Raw genomic sequence first — 17,868 nt, forward strand, 5'->3', positions numbered from 1 at the left:
AAGTAATTAAAAAGTAAACCTATAATATTTTCATCAGTTAGAAGTGCTATAGCAAAATAATCTTGTAGCACTTTATTTATTTGAAAGTATTGTACAAACCTTTTTTATTAAAACCCATGTACTGTATCGTATTAGTGATTAAAGCCAATGGTTATATTATTACAATGGTTTTAATATAGAAGTCCTCAAACTCATAATCTCTCAGTCCAAAATCCAGGAGTCCCTTGAATATAGTGAATAAAGATGTGCTGTATTTTACATCTGAGTTGAAAATGGTGCTTGGAGAATGTGCAAGCTCCATCTTCAATGCCCCCTTAAGAAGGCTGCATCTTTTCAACAGGATTCTTATAGACCAGTTAGTGACTGTCAGGAAAAGCTGAAATATATCCCTGCTAGTTTTTGAATGTTGAAATTCTAACCTCATGTTTATGTCTATTTAGTTCATGTAGAATTTATCCAATGCATAGTACGTGACACTGAAAAGAGATGATGGTATACAAGACTTCAGTGTATGAATTAGAGATAGTCCTTGTCATTCAACTACAATTGGGACCAGATTGGCGGTCATACATCATTATGACTTGTAAGTCGAGATAATCACATGACCGGTCCCGATTTTACAGCATTTTTTGTGGATAGTTGTTAAGCAAATCATGGTGGTTGTTAAGTGAATCTGTAGTCGTAAGTGTGAACCCATTCTCTTGAATGGGATTATTTTGGCTGAAAATGGCAAAAAAGTAACTAATTGTGGTCATATAACTGCGGGACACTGAAGAAAACTGTAAAGGCAAGCCAATTGCCTGGCACTCAAAATGGTCACATGACTGAGGATGTGTGGCATGACATTTTACAGTGGACAGACATTCTTTACAAACTATAAAGCACCTGTTCTTAACAGTTGTTAAGCAACCAGTCATAAGTTGAGGACCACCTAAATTGTGATTTGTAATAGTGTTGCTAGAGTAGTCAAGGATAGAATTTGCATCTGAACCTATTAAGGGTTTGCTCTTTCTGTCTGTTATATGATCTGTTATAAAATGTTTACTAATTTTAAATCATACTAAAGCCTACTTCTGAAAGGCAAGAGTTTATTATCTGCAATGTTTTTTTTAAACTTGAACTTTATAAACATGTATTACATTACATGTGACTAACAACACTAAATAAAGAAAAATCTGTAAATTACCATTTATCTATTTCTTCAAAAAAAAAACCTTACCGTTTTACATTTTCTTCCTTAAAAACACTACATTTTTGATGTTTTATTATGTTAGGTCATAAAGGAATCACTGTTTTTCATGCCAAATTCATTACAACATTTCTGTTATTGCTCTGTACATGCTCTATATTTGAAAAATGATGAGAATATAAGAAAGCCTTTGGATGAAACTTGGAGCCTATCTAAATCATTACTCTGTTCTCGTGTCTAAGAAGATGTTTAAGAAAGCCACAAGTAAATCACAAGTGCAATAGTAGTCATATAGCCTTCAGTAAGGACTGCAATATGAAGCTGCTGTAGCTACTAGCCATCAGTTATTTTGATTTTCATCAGCTTACCAAATCCACTTACCAAGTTGCTCTCCTTTAATGGCAAGCTCTCTTAATAATTTCCAATTTTTTACTGTGTGAAAAAGTGCTATTTATGTCATGAATCCGTCCCAACTCAGTTTCATTGATGATCTTAGATTTCAATATTATGAATACAGATTTTTTTCCCTTCACTTCAGAATATTTTTATTACATCCTACTATTTTTTCTAGGGACCACTATGGTGGGAAGGTAACAGCGTTCCGTGCGCCTTTGGCGTCTAGTCATGCCGGCCACATGACCACGGAGACGTCCTCGGACAAACGCTGGCTCTTCGGCTATGAAACGGAGATGAGCACCGGCCCCTAGAGTCGGAAACGACTAGCACGCATGTGCGGGGGAACCTTTACCTTTACCTTTACCTTTATTTTTTCTACTAAATGTCAAAATATTCTACTATTCATGAATGAGAGCTGCTTCACCCCTTAATAAATGGATTTGGTAATCTATAAATTGATTAAAGTGATTGGATTACATGCCATCAAGTGGTTGTCAACTCTTTAACAACCACATAGATAAATTTTCTGTCCATAACCTGGTCCTTGAGTTACTCCAATGATAGCTAGTGACTGCTTTAATTGAACCTGTCCATCTTGTCATCCTCCTCTTCTTTTTCCTTCTACCTTTTCCAGCATTGGAGCCTTTTCCAGAGACTAGGTGTTCACATAACATATCCAAAATGGGATAACTAGCAAGTTAAGCCTCAAGTGAGATCTCTGGGTTGTTTTGTTCAGTGATCCATTTGTTTTCTTGGCTATCCACAATATTCTCAGAATTTTTTTCCAACACAAAGTTCAAAAGCATCAATACTCTTTCTACCTTATTTCTTCAGAGTCCAACTTTCACTTCTATAGAATGTTGCAGGCTTGCACAATTCTGATCTTTGCACTCATTTCCAACCTTCACCATATTCTGCCTGGACTGTGAGGGTTCATGGTCTGTGTATAAGTTTCTTATAAGGACAATGATATATTCTGGGATTCCCATTTTTTGGAGCACTTTTCACAGCTTGATATGCGACATAATTGAAAAATATCAAAAAAGTCTGTCTACGCTTCGTTGATTATACAGAGGGCGTTGAAGGCTTTATATAATCAATGAAGTACAGTAATTTTTTAAAATATTCTTGGTTTTCTCAAGTTATCTAGGATGCATAAGCAATAATGTCTCGTGTTCCTCGACCTTTTATAAAGCCTACTTGAACATCTGGCATCCCCCCCCTCAATTGGTATTTTCAAATTTCATGGGGGGAAAAAAACACATGTAAAAAGAAAAAAACAGACTGCTATGTATTTTCATAAAACATTGTACCTAGAGATGAGTTAGCCTAATTTTTATCTCCTACGCAGCCATTGATACTCTATATTTATCTTTTTAGGTCTGTTTCTGATTGAATTGGCTAATTAAATTGTATATTGATGTAATTAAATTGTTTTGTTTTTGTTTGTTTTTGTAGGAAGAAACCTGCTACATCTTAACCTAATTCAGTCTCTAATCTGCTAATACTGTAGACTGAAAGATTTTGCTGTTGCCAGGATACCTTGTAATGGGCAAGGAGCCAAGAAGACTAGATTTTTTTTTCCTTTATAAACTTTTCTTTTAACAGGTAAGAAATCTTGCATATTTTTGCCTCTGGAGGGGTATGTTAAAATATTTATGTCTGATTTTCATAATATTGGCTAAACCCCTTTATGTTCCAGAAATTTGATTGACTTAATTGTTCTTTTTCTTTCAGTATTTTCTTTCCCATTAAATTATAAGGTTTTTCCCCCCTCTTCGTGGTTTTCAAAAAACAAGGTTTTTAGTTGCATACAAAAATCTGCTAATGATTTAAATTCACATAAGGATTAACTTTACATTGATATAAGAAACTGGGTTTAAGTTGCAGTGTTACTAATTTGGTTTGGTCCTGAAACCGTGTGTTATCTGATATGGCCCTTATGGTTAAAGAATATTCATGGAATAGAAAAAGGTTTTCTCAAAACAAAATCAACTTATGCAGAGTATTCCATTTGAATGTTTTGAATGGGTTAGGTCCTCACAAAACATTTTGAATAGTCTTTCATAATACTGGAACATGAAGTGGGATTTTGCTCTGTCTTTTTTCTCCTGTGGTCACAAAAATAGTGGGTAGTAAATACCCTGAATGCTCACTAGCATCTAGCCTATAGAACAATTGCCTAGAATCTTTTTGAAGAGTATTTCTTGAACTGCCCAAGAAAGAAGGATTAGATACACTTTTTTCCCCAGCCTGCCTTCCCATTATACAAGCTGTGTAGTATACAAATTCTCTTTGAATCTGGCCATAGGTAGACAGGGTAGTTTCTGATGTAGCCTTATGACCTCAGGGTCGGTGATTTCTGCTAAATTTAGGCAATTCAATAATTGGCATGCAGTAGCACTGGTAGTTGCTGCTGTTCTGAGTCACAGATGAGGCGGTCTGATGGAGGATAAGTTGTGAGGAAGGTCTGCTACATCACTAAGTCACATTCCAAGTGTGAATGATGGCCATCACCTGCCATGGAGAACACCATTTTGCTCAGGACACTGGTTGGCAAGAACAGAGTATATACCACTGCCCAGACTTCGTCAGGTTAAGTTAGATCTGTGCATTGATGATTCAAAATGAGACTGTATTGCCCCTCTTTTGCTTGTCAAAAACTCGAGACATTTTCCCTACTATGCAAGTAACTATGCGATCTCCCTACCTTGGTATATCATTACTAAAAACATTCCTCTTAAAAGTTGACTCAAGACTAATAAAACCTAAGCTGTGCAGGTCCTACCCAGTTGTATATGCTTGGCAGCACATGGTGTCTGTAATAGCCAGAGAGATCCAGCAGGCAGCGTGTGTTCCAGTTCTCAGCTGGTCTGTCAAAGCTGTGTCTTTCTAGGATCTTATTTGCTCTGTATGATAACCAGGGCTTTTCCCAAAGTCATGGTTTTGGGAAGAACCTGGCTTAGCGTGTCCTCTCAACATTCAAGCACTGAAGGGCTTGGAGAGGAGTTTCTATTTCTGCTGCCCAAAGGAACCAAACTCTCTCTCCTTTTTCTAAAATGGTTGCGCAAGAGACAGTATATGATGCCGTACCAAATTGTAGCAGATGTCAGGGTAGTGTGCGGTATTTCTTGTTGAACCACCTTCACCCTGTCACATTTTTGTAGGAATATCCTGCAGTCCTAACGTCATGTGTTTCAACTGTCAGTGTTGAAAGGGTGCACAAGGGGATTCTATAATGGAGGACAATTAGTTGAAGAGATGCTGGACATTCTCCTCATTGAATATAGTGAGTGGTCGTTGAAACCCATCGTTTGGGCAAAAGCACACGTAACCTTCAATAATATTGAGTCAACTTGCTATTTGCTTATGGATTACTGCTACAATTGCTGTGGCAGCTTCCTCTTCTTCAGAAAGGGTGACTTTATTTTTTTGATAGTTAGAAGCAGAGTTTGCTTAATAGTGCCAGCATTTTCGGGGACGTTTTGATGAAGCCTGGGAGCCAATACCACAAGTGTTTTTTGTCCGTGCCTCTGCTGATCTTTTTGGGTCTGTTGATCGTTTGGGGACCTTGCTTCTGCTAATACGTACCTTAAGAGTGGATTTAGGCAATATAACATAAACCCTTTCTCAAAGGGTTAGGGTTACAGTACTAGTCTCAGGCACTCTTTAATCTAGTATTTGTTGTTTATATGTGGGTCACTATCACCATTGATCTTGGGCTGAATTTCAGTCCCTGGGTCGATAAGACAAAACTGGTCATTGCCACCTCCTATGCAAATGGAAAATAGCCAGGCCTAATACTGGTGATTTTTTATATATATATAATGGCAGTTGGTATCACAGCTGCTGCAACAGTAGCAAAACAGCCCTATGAAACTTAAGTCTGTTGCATGTAGTATATCTTTCTTAAAAGATCTTTGTCTCTCTGCCCCGCCTCCCTCTTCATGATTATATTGATTTTTTTTGTTTTGTTTTGGGTTTAGTGAGGAAATAGTATGGTTAGGTAACCTTTAAAGATGTTGGGAAAACTATGAAAGAAAAAAAATGTGGGGCCTCCAAATACTTGAAACAATGTAAAACATGCCTCCTATGTTTTGAGTTTAGAAAAAATTCAGAAACACTCAAAAACATTTTTCCACACCAAAAAAAGAAAAAAAAAACATTTGGGGCTGGAATCCTTTGCATGTTCCTGTTAGCTAAGTTTGGGGTTGGAAGCTGAAGCATTGGATTATTGGGAAATAATTCAAGATTAAATAATGTGCCTGTTCACTATGCTAAATCTTATTAAATATAATTATTTTGGTTTAATTCCTTTCTTCAAAAAAATGTGCTTTAATTGAAACCTGCCTGGTGACATAAACTATAAAGATAAAGAATGAGGAAACAAAAGACTACTTTATTACAAACTTTCTATGAAAATGGCATAAATCAAGTATATCAGGTTCTCATCCACCCAAATTGGATGACTTATGTTAAAGTGGTGAAATGAGAATATTCATACTGCTGTTACTTAAACTACTTGAACAGTTTGTTTTGTGAAACCTGGATATATATTTTATCAGTTCACTTATCGGTGCTTGTGTGTAGGTTATGGAAGTGTGCTTATATGGTTGTTTAAATCCTGTTCTATCTTGATATGGGTGCTGCTTATTGTTGAGGTGACATGGTACTTGCATAAAGTACTTGCATCATTCACTATTTTAAAATATGATAAATCCTGGAATTTGAAAGTGACTTCAATTCTGGTATAATAGTTTGAAATACATTCAGATCTCACTGTATACATATGATTTAAATAAATGTTAAAATATATTCACTGATAATGCCCCTTTCAGGGCTACTGCAATGTTTTAGACTTTGTGTCAGGGCACTTTCCAGAAACAATTTCTCACATTCTGAAAGTGAGGATAAATAACCAGAATTTTGTGGAAAGTATTTTGGTTTGCAAAGAATACTTGCTTCTTCAAAGTCAGAGTGGGATTTTAAAAAAACCCTTAAGTTTCCAGAAAAAGGTGAGCACAAGGTCAGCTATATCCCTTTCTTGAGTTTATTAGTTCAACGAACAATTTGTTGATTCTAGGTTTTCATCCAGGATACCTACTGCCTTACTTGCAGTAAGAAGAATGAAAAGAAAGTTGATGATATTGGCTCAAAGGTGGTACTATACTTAACTGTCAGATTTCTCAGCAGTTTTATAGCAATGGGGAGTGGATGGAGGGTTTCCTTCCTCCTGCCATGCTCAAACACGGAGCCTCTTTTGATAAACGCATGCATCCACATGCGTACATATTTTTTTCAATTCATGAGATCCTTTGAAAATAGAATTTCTGTTGGTGATCCTGGCATTAAAAATACCTCATTTTTCCAGTGAGGAAAAGTAAAATATTTCCCATAACACCAGCAGGCAGGCTATGATCTTTCCAGCCTCCTAAATAACACTACCTCAACCGAATGAGTAGCTCTCTGCTTTGGAATGAAAACACTTTAGTTTGCCTGATTCTTCCAAGGCTATACAGGTAGTCCTCAACTTACAACTATTTGTTTAGTGACTGTTCGAAGATAAAACGGCACTGGAAAAAGTGACTTATGGCTGTTAATTTCACACAAACATTGCAGTAGGTGATGTAGTCACCTGATCAAAATTCGGATGCTTGGCAACTGGCACATATTTATTATAGTTGCAGTGTCCCGGGGTCATGTGATCACCTTTTGCGACCTTCTGTCAAGCAAAGCCAGTGGGGAAGCCAGATTCATTTGACAACCTCATTGCTTACTTAACAACTACAGTGATTCAGTTAACAATTGTGGCAAAAACTTTGTAAAAGTCACTTAGCAACTGTCTTGCTTAGCAACAGAAATTAATTACCAGTACAGGTAAGTCCAATATTACTTGTACGGGCAGTGTGATCAACTCTGTGGTTGGGAAAGGAGGATCAGGTTCTGTCGATTTTAGTAGTCTGTATAAAAATGATTGCCGCTATAATGTGGGTATAGAAAGCAATCATTTTTGAAAATTTTTTGGATGAATGAAAGGTTGAATTAAAAGGACCTGCCCTTCCCATGGAATTATTTGATTACAACTTTTGCTTAATGAAACTCTTATCTGATCAGTCTTATTTTCTTAGTACGTGCTATTTCTGATGCCTTTTTTAAAAAGTCCACGAAGATGATATAAATCGTTTATTTGGTATGAATATTTCCAAGTGTAACTATGTTTCCTTCATACTGGCCAAGATTCTAAAGCAGTCCCAAACTTAAGAGAAGTCAGGCTGTATCAAGCAAAGAGCTTGTCACTCTGAGAATAGGTTATCTCAATTGGTGATACTCAAATATTTAAGGGCTTCTTTATTTTACAACATTTGAAAGAATCCTACATATGTTGCTTATGTATAAAATCAAATGTAGGGACTTCCGGTGGCTCCGCGGCGACGGAGACAGCCTTCCCGGGCTGCCCGCGGCTCAGCTGAGTGTTTTTTCGCCCGAAACAGCGCCGATCAGCTGTTCGGGCGAATTTGAAGCCCCCTCCTCGGGAGAAGAGGAGGGGGTGAGGCCCCAGGTAGGGGTAGAGTTCTCCGGGGCCGCCTGAGCTTGGAGCTTGGGCGGCTGAAGGATTGAACTCCCCCGAAGCCTGGGTTGCTCCCAGCTAGCCAGCGTCTCTGCTCCGGATTTCTTGGAGCAGAGCCAGCCGTCTGCGACCACCCCTGCCTGAAGAAAGGACTATGGATTAAAAGGAGCAGGCAGAGCGGTACAAGAGGAAAAGGTGAAGAGGATTATTTTATTTTACTCTCGAGCTTGGTGGACTTTTTAAACTTTAAGTGAAAGTGCGTCACAATTGAAAGTTAAAGATGGCGACTAAACCTCCCCCTAAAACTCTTCGGAGTGGTGGATCTTCTCCGGTGCAACAATCATCGTTACAGGCGCTGCATCCTCCTGATGTATTGACACCGAAGGATTTACGAGATGCGCTGGATAAACATGCCCAGGTACTTTTGGAATCAATTAACCAATCAATGGGTGATAAATTTGCACAGATGGAGGAGAAATTGGAGAAACTGGAGGAGAGATTAGAAGAGAGGATGGAACAGAAGTGCAGCGTGATGAAGGTAGACATTTTGTCTTCAGTGCATAAAGTGGCGGAATGTGTGGAGGATTTAGATGAAAAAGTGGATGATTTGACCCAAAAGAATGCAATATTAGAAGTAAAAGTACGGGAGAATGAAAATTTAAGAGACAAAATGGAAAGGGAGTTAAGCCTTGCCCAATATTATCAGATGCAGTTTGCTGTTAGAATCAGAGGTTTAAAGGAGAATATTAAGGAAGATTTAAAGCAGCTGGTTTCTGAGGCTCTCGAAGTGGTATTGAACCAGCCAGCATCTGAAATAAGAGCAGCTATGGATAAAGTGTTCCGTGTGAATTCATGGATTGCCAGACAGAGAAAGCTGCCTAGAGACGTGGTGGTTTACTTTGCAAAAAGAGAAATCAGAGATGAAGTTATACAAGCTGCCTATGATGCTAAAGTTGTGATTGCTGATCAAGAAGTTTTGGTTTTAAAAGAAATCCCTCCAAAGATTTTAAGGAGAAGGAAGGACTTTACATTTCTTGTGCAAGAGCTCAAGCAACGAGATATAAGGTTCAGATGGGAGATTCCAGACGGGCTGATGGTGATGCATGAAGGTAAAAGGTATCGGCTGATTACTGTGAAGCAAGCGCGTGATTTCTACAATAATGTTTTAAAAGCAACCCCATCAACACTTCTGGAAGCTGCAAAGGGATCTGGAGAAGGAGAACATCAAGAGGATGAAACAGAGGATAATGGTGCTGGAGGAGATCAAGCTATAACTTCTTTGGACGATCCTAGAGAGCAAAGGGTAACGCGTGCTGCTTTAAAACGAGCAAAGAAAATAAAAGAACAAGACCAGCAAAAGTCTTCAGAATCTTCACAACGTACTCATAGCCAAGCAGTGGGAGGAGCACGGCCTAAAGAAGATAGTCCTATCAAAGCTGTGCTCCAAGAGCTTTGGGAGGATATGCATGGCAACTAAATTCTTAACCTGGAATGTTAATGGACTAAATTCACCACAGAAGAGGAAGAAAGTTTTTCAATATTTAAAACAATTTAAGATAGATGTTATATGTTTGCAAGAAACGCATATTAGAGTTTTGGATCAAAAGTATTTATCGAACTCGAGGTTGGGTACGCAATTTGTTGCTTCTGCAGAGAATAAGAAATATGGAGTGGTTGTTTATGTTAAAAGTGCCTTAACAGCAGACTTAATTGAAGCAGACAAGCATGGAAGATATGTTATGATTGAGCTGCTGGTAGAAGGTAAAAAGACGCTTTTAGTTGGATTATATGCACCTAATCAACAACAAGCTGACTTTTTTAGTTTACTACACACAAAGCTTACCCAGTTGGATTATAAATCTTTTATTTTTATGGGGGACTGGAATGGTGTTTTGGATGTACAGCTGGACAAGGCTGGAGTTTTCAAGCGCATTCCAAGTCATGCTAGATTGCCTAAATCTTTTTTTGAAATGAAGGATGACCTGGAATTGCGAGATATTTGGCGTGAGAGACATTTGCAGGAGAAGGATTATACTTTTTATTCTGATAGACATCAATCTTTTTCGAGGATTGATTTTATTTTGCTGACTAATGATTTCTTTTTGAGGACCAAAAAGGTGAAGATTTGTGCAAGAACTATCTCTGATCACAGTCCAGTTTGGTTAGAGATTGATAGGAGAAAAGAGATAGGCGCTCGTGGCGTGTAAATGAGAATCTGTTTAGAAATCAGAGAAATGTGGAAGAATGCAAACAGCGGATGAAGGATTTTTTTGAGACTAACATGAATAAGGGTACCTCTATGGATATGGTTTGGGATGCTAGCAAGGCCTATATGAGAGGGGTGTTGATATATATGAATAATAAACATAGACGTGCAGTGGAAACTAGAAGGAAAGAACTGGAGAATGAAATAAAGGAAAAAGAAAAGGCTTTGATTTTGAACTCAGAGGATGTGAAGACTAAGGAGGTTATTAGACTGTTAAGAGGACAATTTGATAAATTAATGGCTGATCAAGTGGCGACCAATCTGCGGTTTGCTAGGCATAATACTTTTTGTAACGCTAATAAACCAGGCAGATGGTTAGCTTATAGATTGAGGAAAAAACAAAGGGCTTCTAATATAGATAAGATTGAGTATAAAGGAAGGGTTGTGTTCCAACAGAATCTTATTTAGGATGCTTTTGTGGATTTCTATTCGAAATTATATGCTAAAGAGGAAATTAATGAAAAAGATATTGATATATATTTGGAGAATGCTAGCATCCCGGTTCTTACGCAAGTACAAAAAGAGGGGATTAATCAACTGATTACAGAAGAAGAAATTTTCACAGCAATTAAGGAATTGAAGGTGGATAAAGCACCAGGTACGGATGGCTTGACTGTGGCCTATTACAAAAATTTACAATTAGAGATGATAAAACCGTTAAAGGAACTGTTCCAGACAATCCAGAGGGGGGGAAAGGTGCCACCGTCTTGGAGAACAGCTTTTATTTCTTTGATTCCGAAGGAAGACCAAGATGCTACTCAAGTTAAAAACTATAGACCGATATCGCTTTTAAATACAGATTACAAGATATTTGCTAAGGTTTTGGCTAATAGACTGATGAGGGTTCTGCAACAGGTGATTCATGGGGATCAAACGGGGTTTATTAGTGGTAGGCAAATGAAAAATAATGTGAGGCATATAGTTGATGTGTTAGAGTTTTTGGAAAGGAACAACCAGATCGCTGCGGCGCTAATTTTTTTAGATGCTGAAAAAGCTTTTGATCAATTGAATTGGAAATTTTTGTTGAAAGTTTTAGATAAAATGGATTTTGGGGAAAATTTTTTACAACCGATTAGGGCATTATATCAAAAACAAACTGCCCGAATTATAGTTAATAATAGCTTGACAGAAGCATGTAATATTGAGAAGGGCACAAGGCAAGGGTGTCCGTTATCGCCCTTGTTATTTGTGTTAACATTAGAGATATTATTGGTTAAAATTCGGAATTCGGGAAAAATTAAGGGGATACAAATTGGAGATCAGGACTACAGATTGAGAGCATTCGCAGACGATCTGGTTGTTACAGTGACCCAGCCAGAGAACTCTGTTGTGGACCTGATGGAGATAATAACACAATATGGGAAGGTTTCTGGATTTAAAGTTAATACACAGAAAACCAAAATTTTGGCCAGAAATATGACAGTTTCGCAAAAGGCTCTCTTAGAAGGATTAACTGGATTTGAGATTGTTAAAAGGGTTAAATATTTGGGGGTGATTTTGTCGCCCTCTAATACAAAGCTATATAAGAATAATTATGAAAAACTATGGGGGAAAATTCAAAAAGAATTGGAGAGTTGGGAAAAATTGCAATTGTCTTTGTTGGGACGGATTGCAGCAGTAAAAATGAATGTCCTGCCTAAATTTTTATTTTTATTTCAAATGATACCGATTCTTAAGAAAGATTCTAATTTGGAGGAATGGCAGCGAGGTATCAATAAATTTGTGTGGGCAGGGAAAAAGCCACGAGTTAAACTTAAGATTATGCAGGATACTCGTGAGAGAGGTGGCCTTAAATTGCCTAATTTTAAATTATATTATGAAGCTGCTGCATTAGCAGGAATAAGTGATTGGATTAATTTGACGCAAGGGAGGTTATTAAATCTTGAGGGCCATGATTTGTTGTTTGGCTGGCATGCATATTTGTTGTATGATAAGAAGGTAGACAACGTGTTTAGGGTGCATATTTTAAGACAGGCATTGCTGAGAGTTTGGAAGAAGTATAGACATAAGTTAAGTTGTAAGATACCATTGTGGGCAATTCCAAAACACGCAATAGAAAATATACATGCTGGCTTCAGACATGATGTGACCACGTACAAGGAGATTCTTAGCTTGGAAAGGAATGTTTGGTGTTTGAAATCATATAGCCTCTTGCGAGAAGAGAAGGTGGTTCAAAATTGGTTTCAATATACTCAGTTACGGGCCAGGTGGAAAGAAGACCAGAAAAATGGATTTACAATGACTGATGAAAATTTGATAAAGCAAATTAGAAATCAGGGACCAGCACATATCAAACGGATATATCTTGCATTGATAGAGATTGACTCAGAAACAGAGCTTGTTAAGGATTGTATGATAAAATGGGCCCAAAACATCCAGGAAGTTATCACAATGGACACCTGGGAAAAGATTTGGGTGAGGAACGTAAAATTTACTCAAGCTCAAAATCTAAGGGAGAACTTTTACAAAATGTTTTATAGATGGCATTTAGATCCTAAAAAGCTTGCAAGTATGTATCCGAATTATCAGCCTAAATGTTGGAGGTGCGGAGATGAAGATGCAACATATTTTCACATATGGTGGACTTGTAAAAAGGTTAAGGCTTTTTGGATAAAAGTCTGGTGGAATATGCAGAAGATTTTTAAACAGAGGATAAAGTTTTGTCCGCAACTTTTTTTGTTGGGAATAATTGCAGACGCTACAGTTGTGGACATCAAGTTGATGTTGAACTTAATTACGGCAGCAAGACTTTTGATAGGCCAATATTGGAAGAAAGAGGAACTGCCGACTATAGAAGAGTGGACTTTAAAGGTTTCCGACCTGGCAGAGATGGCGAAGATTTCGGCCTATTTGAAAGATCACTCGCAAGAACGCTATATTATGGAATGGAGAAAATGGATTGAGTTTATCCAGAACAAGTATAGGGTTAAGAAATTTTATGTAGCATTTGAATAAGTCTTCTTTCGTTTTTTTTTCTCTTTTCTTATTTTAGTTTCTTTTTATATATATTCAATATTATTAAGGCTTGTTTTATCCTATATAAGCTAGAGAGTGTTGGATTTTAGAGTTTATAGTTGTTAGTATATGATTGTTTATGATTGCTTTTTATATATATACCTTGTATTTAGCTTTGGGAAGTCGTGGGGGGAGGGGGGGAGGGGGGGAGGGAGGGGGAAGGGGGGATTTTTAAAGGAAAATTGTACCTTAAAACTTTTCAATAAAAAAAAATCAAATGTAATAGCCATATGCTCATCATCCATTTTTCTGGGATTGAAGTTTGGACTTAATGGGTTTCAACAGCATGAGCCAAGCAGTAATAATAATTTAGGGTTTTATTAAAAAGTATTTCACTTTTTTTTAAATTTTAAATTCTTACACATTCAGATTATCAGAGTTTAATCTAAATATGACTGGCAAAATTGTCAAGGTAGTTGTATAACAATTGCCCAGGTAAAAAACAAAAAATGTCAAAGTACAGCAAGTAACTGCTGTAGACATTGGATTTTATATCTTCAAGTACTTCTGCATCTGGTCTTGAAGACTCAAATAGTACTGCATTTGTATCCATTACTTTGGGATGTTTCATACACCCGTAGGTCTTTTAAAATCTACTGTTTCTTTCAAAGCTTCTTTATGGTTTTTCAGTTTCGTTACTTTTAGTTTAGTTTAGTTTTAATTTCCAAAGCATATATGAGTTGTCCAGAGTTGTCAACATTGAGATTTAATAAAATAAATGAGTGGGTTCCATTAATTTTTAGTACAAATTTCAGAGTCACTATTTCATTCTTTCTACTTCATTTTCTTCTTGGTGTTCTTAAGACTTGCAAGTACAAGATGATTTTTCAGACTTCTTTTGCTCTTAAGATACAAGTTTAACCTGTAACAGGTACATCTGTTTCAAGAATACATGAATATTATGATCTCCCCATGGGCTTTTGGATTATCAATAAAGCAGATACTTTTTACCAGGTGTGTGAGACTGCCGGCCCATGGGCCGGATGCCCACCCCATTGCCAGCAATGGGGGAAAAGTTCCGATACGTCATGCGACATCATGCGACGTTGCAAGTTTGACATGTCTGCTTTATACTGTCACTATTCCAAAAGACATGTTTACAACCAATATAATTTTTGATGTAATATGTTATTCTATGATTTTGGCTATATATTTTTCATCAGTGTATAAATAGCCAAGGGATTGTTTTTCCTTGTAGAAATTGTTTTATGGTTTGTATTCTAAAACATTTTCTTCAGTGAATATGTAACTAATAGTAAGACCATCCTAGTAATTTAAAAGCTTTCTTCTTGAACCTCCTCTTTGTTATTGACAGTGGCATTCCAGTATAATACATTGCCTTTGCAAAAGAATACATGATTTATTTGCTGATATTCAGGTATCATTTCAGGAGATGCTTTTTAGTACAGCTGCTTAAAATATTTAATCATTAATGGATATTGCTTACATAGCCCTCTAATAATGCTGATATTTTAGAACCCGTAATTGGAGGGTTTCTAGGTCAAGAATATTGGAAACTAACTTATTTTCATTAAACTTATTGAAGATTGTACTTGTTGATCTTTGCAGTCAGGGTTTGGCATATAAGAATGTTTTCTGCCCTTAGAGCATTTCCAATACATACTTCATCAACAGTGTTTGTCAACAATATTTTCCTTAACCCAGGTTATAGTATGGAAATGCTTCTTAGATTGTTCTTAACCATTTTGCTAAGGGGAGAAATGTAACCACCACCTGCCATGTAAATTCTGCACTCCAGCGTATACTAATGCAGGGCTTTTCAACTGGTGGTTCGTGTACCACCTGTGGTACTTTGCCACATGGCAAGTGGTACGCGACTGTCCTAGAGAAGTGTAGCGAGGGAGGGGAATGAGCCGAAGCAACCCAAGCCTGAGCGAGAGGCAGCTGCAGCTGCAGCACTGCCTGGGGAGGAAAAAGGGGGGAAATGGGGAGAAGGGAAAAAGAACGGACCTCCTCTGTTGCAGTAGAAGGAAGCATTAACATTGAACCTCAACTTTTTACTTTTCCATAGTATTATAAATTAATCATATCTATAACAACAAATGAATCTAATCAGTAAAACCCAAAATTCCCCCCCACACACACACACACACCATTTTTTAAAATCATCAAGTTTTTGACACCTTGCTAAGCACTGGTGGCATTCAAATATTGTCATGTCCTAAAAGTGGTACAATCTGTGAAAAGGTTGAAAAGCCCCGTACTAATGGATGAAGATATTTATTTATTCATCAATCCATCCACACATTTAGAGACCACCTGACCCCTTAGCAGTTCTGCACAGTTTACAAATAAAAAGTGAAAAAGGATCCTGTATAATGGAGGGGAGAGAAATACTGGGCTTTTTTCTAGAATAACAACCTTCTGATTCAGGTATTTTTAATTTTTAAATATCAGTTAGGGGCTAGCAAAATTTTTTGGGTACAGTGTAGTGGAGCCCACAGGAACTACATTGGGTTTCCAGGTATAGCTTCAATTCAAGTTGAATATACACATTAGTATTGATTAATTAGAATTCTTCAATTAACGTGGACCAATGATAGAGTCTGTCTTGTAATTTTTTTCAATTTTATACCACCCGTTTTCTGGAACCATAGCCAGTAGATTCTGTGGTAATACCTGGACTTTGGAAGACGGGATATGGTCACTGTTGTTTGATTATAGGGAGAATGGTTTTATTGTCTTGCCAAAAAGTTACTGAAATTTAGCCTGAATGTTATCTTTCTATTTATGTGTTTATAAGAAACATGGATTGTTGATACACAATTCATTTCAATTGCATAATGGTGTATCAGAGACGTGTTTTGATTACAGAAGATAAAGAAAATAACCATTTATTCGGAAATTGAAAAGGGAGGGAGGGAGGTGATACTAAAAGTTCCCAAAGTCTTTTCAGGGGATGTTTTGAAGGTACAAGGGAGATAATTAGCTCACATGGTGTAATAAGATGGAGGGTTTGTTGCCACTGTGAGTTGTGGGGGCAGGAAAGGAGGCTCAGCCAATCTCAATATATACATGGTTGTACTTTGAAAATAGAAGGGACGCGGTGGCTCAGTGGGTTAGGACAGCTGAACTTGTCGATCGGAAGGTTGGCAGTTTGGCGGGTCGAATCCCGAGTGCCGCGTAGCAGAGTGAGCGCCTGTTACTCGTCCCAGCTTCTGCCCACCTAGCAGTTCAAAAGCACGTAAAAATGCAAGTAGAAAAATAGGGACCACTACGGTGGGAAGGTAACAGCGTTCCGTGCTAGTCATGCCGGCCACATGACCACGGAGACGTCCTCGGACAAGCGCTGGCTCTTCGGCTATGAAACGGAGATGAGCACCGGCCCCTAGAGTCAGAAACGACTAGCACGCATGTGCGGGGGAACCTTTACCTTTACCTTACTTTGAAAATAAAGGTTCATCCATTCATAAGTAGATATCCCTTAAGTAAAATTTAAAGGTAAGAAACATATGGAGGGCAGCAATGTATGCAGCATAATTTGCTCTCACTAAATGGGTTCTGAAAAGCACACAGATGATCACTTATGATCACAGAGCCTTGGTGGAGCAGTGGGCTAATGCCTCCTTAAGTAACACCAGCTGCCTGCAATTAGTGCAGGTTCGCATCCCACCAGGCTCAAGGTTGACTCAGCCTTCCATCCTTCCGAGGTAGGTAAAATGAGGACCCAGATTGTTGGGGGCAATTAAGCTGATTTTGTAATAATGCCGCTTGGGGTGTGTGTGTGAAAGCCCTAATAAGTAGGCATATACATAGAATGAAGGCTACTGCTAAGCTTGTAAGCCGCCCTGAGTCTTCGGAGAAGGGCGGGATATAAATGGAATTAAAATAAAAAATAAAATAAAAAATAAAAAACTTATAAGCCTGAAATATTTGACATTTTCCTTTATTCATTTACATGATGATATTCTAAGGCTGTATGTTAATGATAGACAGCTATGTTTTTGAAACTAGGTATTGGGGAATGTATGAAATAAGAAATTTATTTTAAAAAAATTTGGAATAAACCATTGTATTCCAGAGTTTCTGCTAAACAGTTTTGAATCAAGCCTTGATTCAGTAGAACTAAAACTCAGTATGCTTTGGAGTTTTGGACAAAAGAAAATATGGATGGGGTGGGGGAGAACCATTGCTACGGTGTGTGTCACCCTGTTTTCCCTTCTTATCAACTCCCAATGTGACATATTCCATTTGACTCATCTACCCTCCCATCTTCCCAGGGCGATTCCCACCCCACCCCAAGTGCCACCAGTGTTTCAGTGTGGTATATCCTACCAGCTCCCTGATCTTCCCAACATTTTCTCTCCTTTTGCTTCCTCTTAGTTGCTAATATTTCTCCTGTTCCAAATGTTTACATAAAACAAAACACCCGAAGTGTTTGTTTTTGTTAAGGTACAAGATTACCTGTTCTAG

The 17,868-nt window shown here is 37.7% G+C and overlaps 1 protein-coding gene across 5 annotated transcripts in view; it reads left to right on the forward strand.

Annotated features, from left to right (window-relative positions):
- Positions 1-17,868, forward strand: part of PPP6R3 (protein phosphatase 6 regulatory subunit 3) — a 73,204-nt gene that overhangs the window by 7,856 nt on the left and 47,480 nt on the right. For 3 of the 5 annotated variants that reach the window (XM_081313947.1, XM_081313948.1, XM_081313951.1), the window contains exon 2: positions 3,044-3,193. The gene's annotated coding sequence lies outside the window, so the exon portion shown is untranslated. Of the gene's footprint in view, positions 1-440; positions 584-2,847; positions 3,194-17,868 lie in introns of those variants that run through there. The other 2 variants (XM_081313950.1, XM_081313949.1) reach the window with 2 other exon arrangements.

The sequence above is a fragment of the Vipera berus genome (genome assembly GCF_964194415.1).
Source record: "Vipera berus genome assembly, chromosome: 1".
Taxonomy (NCBI): domain Eukaryota; kingdom Metazoa; phylum Chordata; class Lepidosauria; order Squamata; family Viperidae; genus Vipera; species Vipera berus.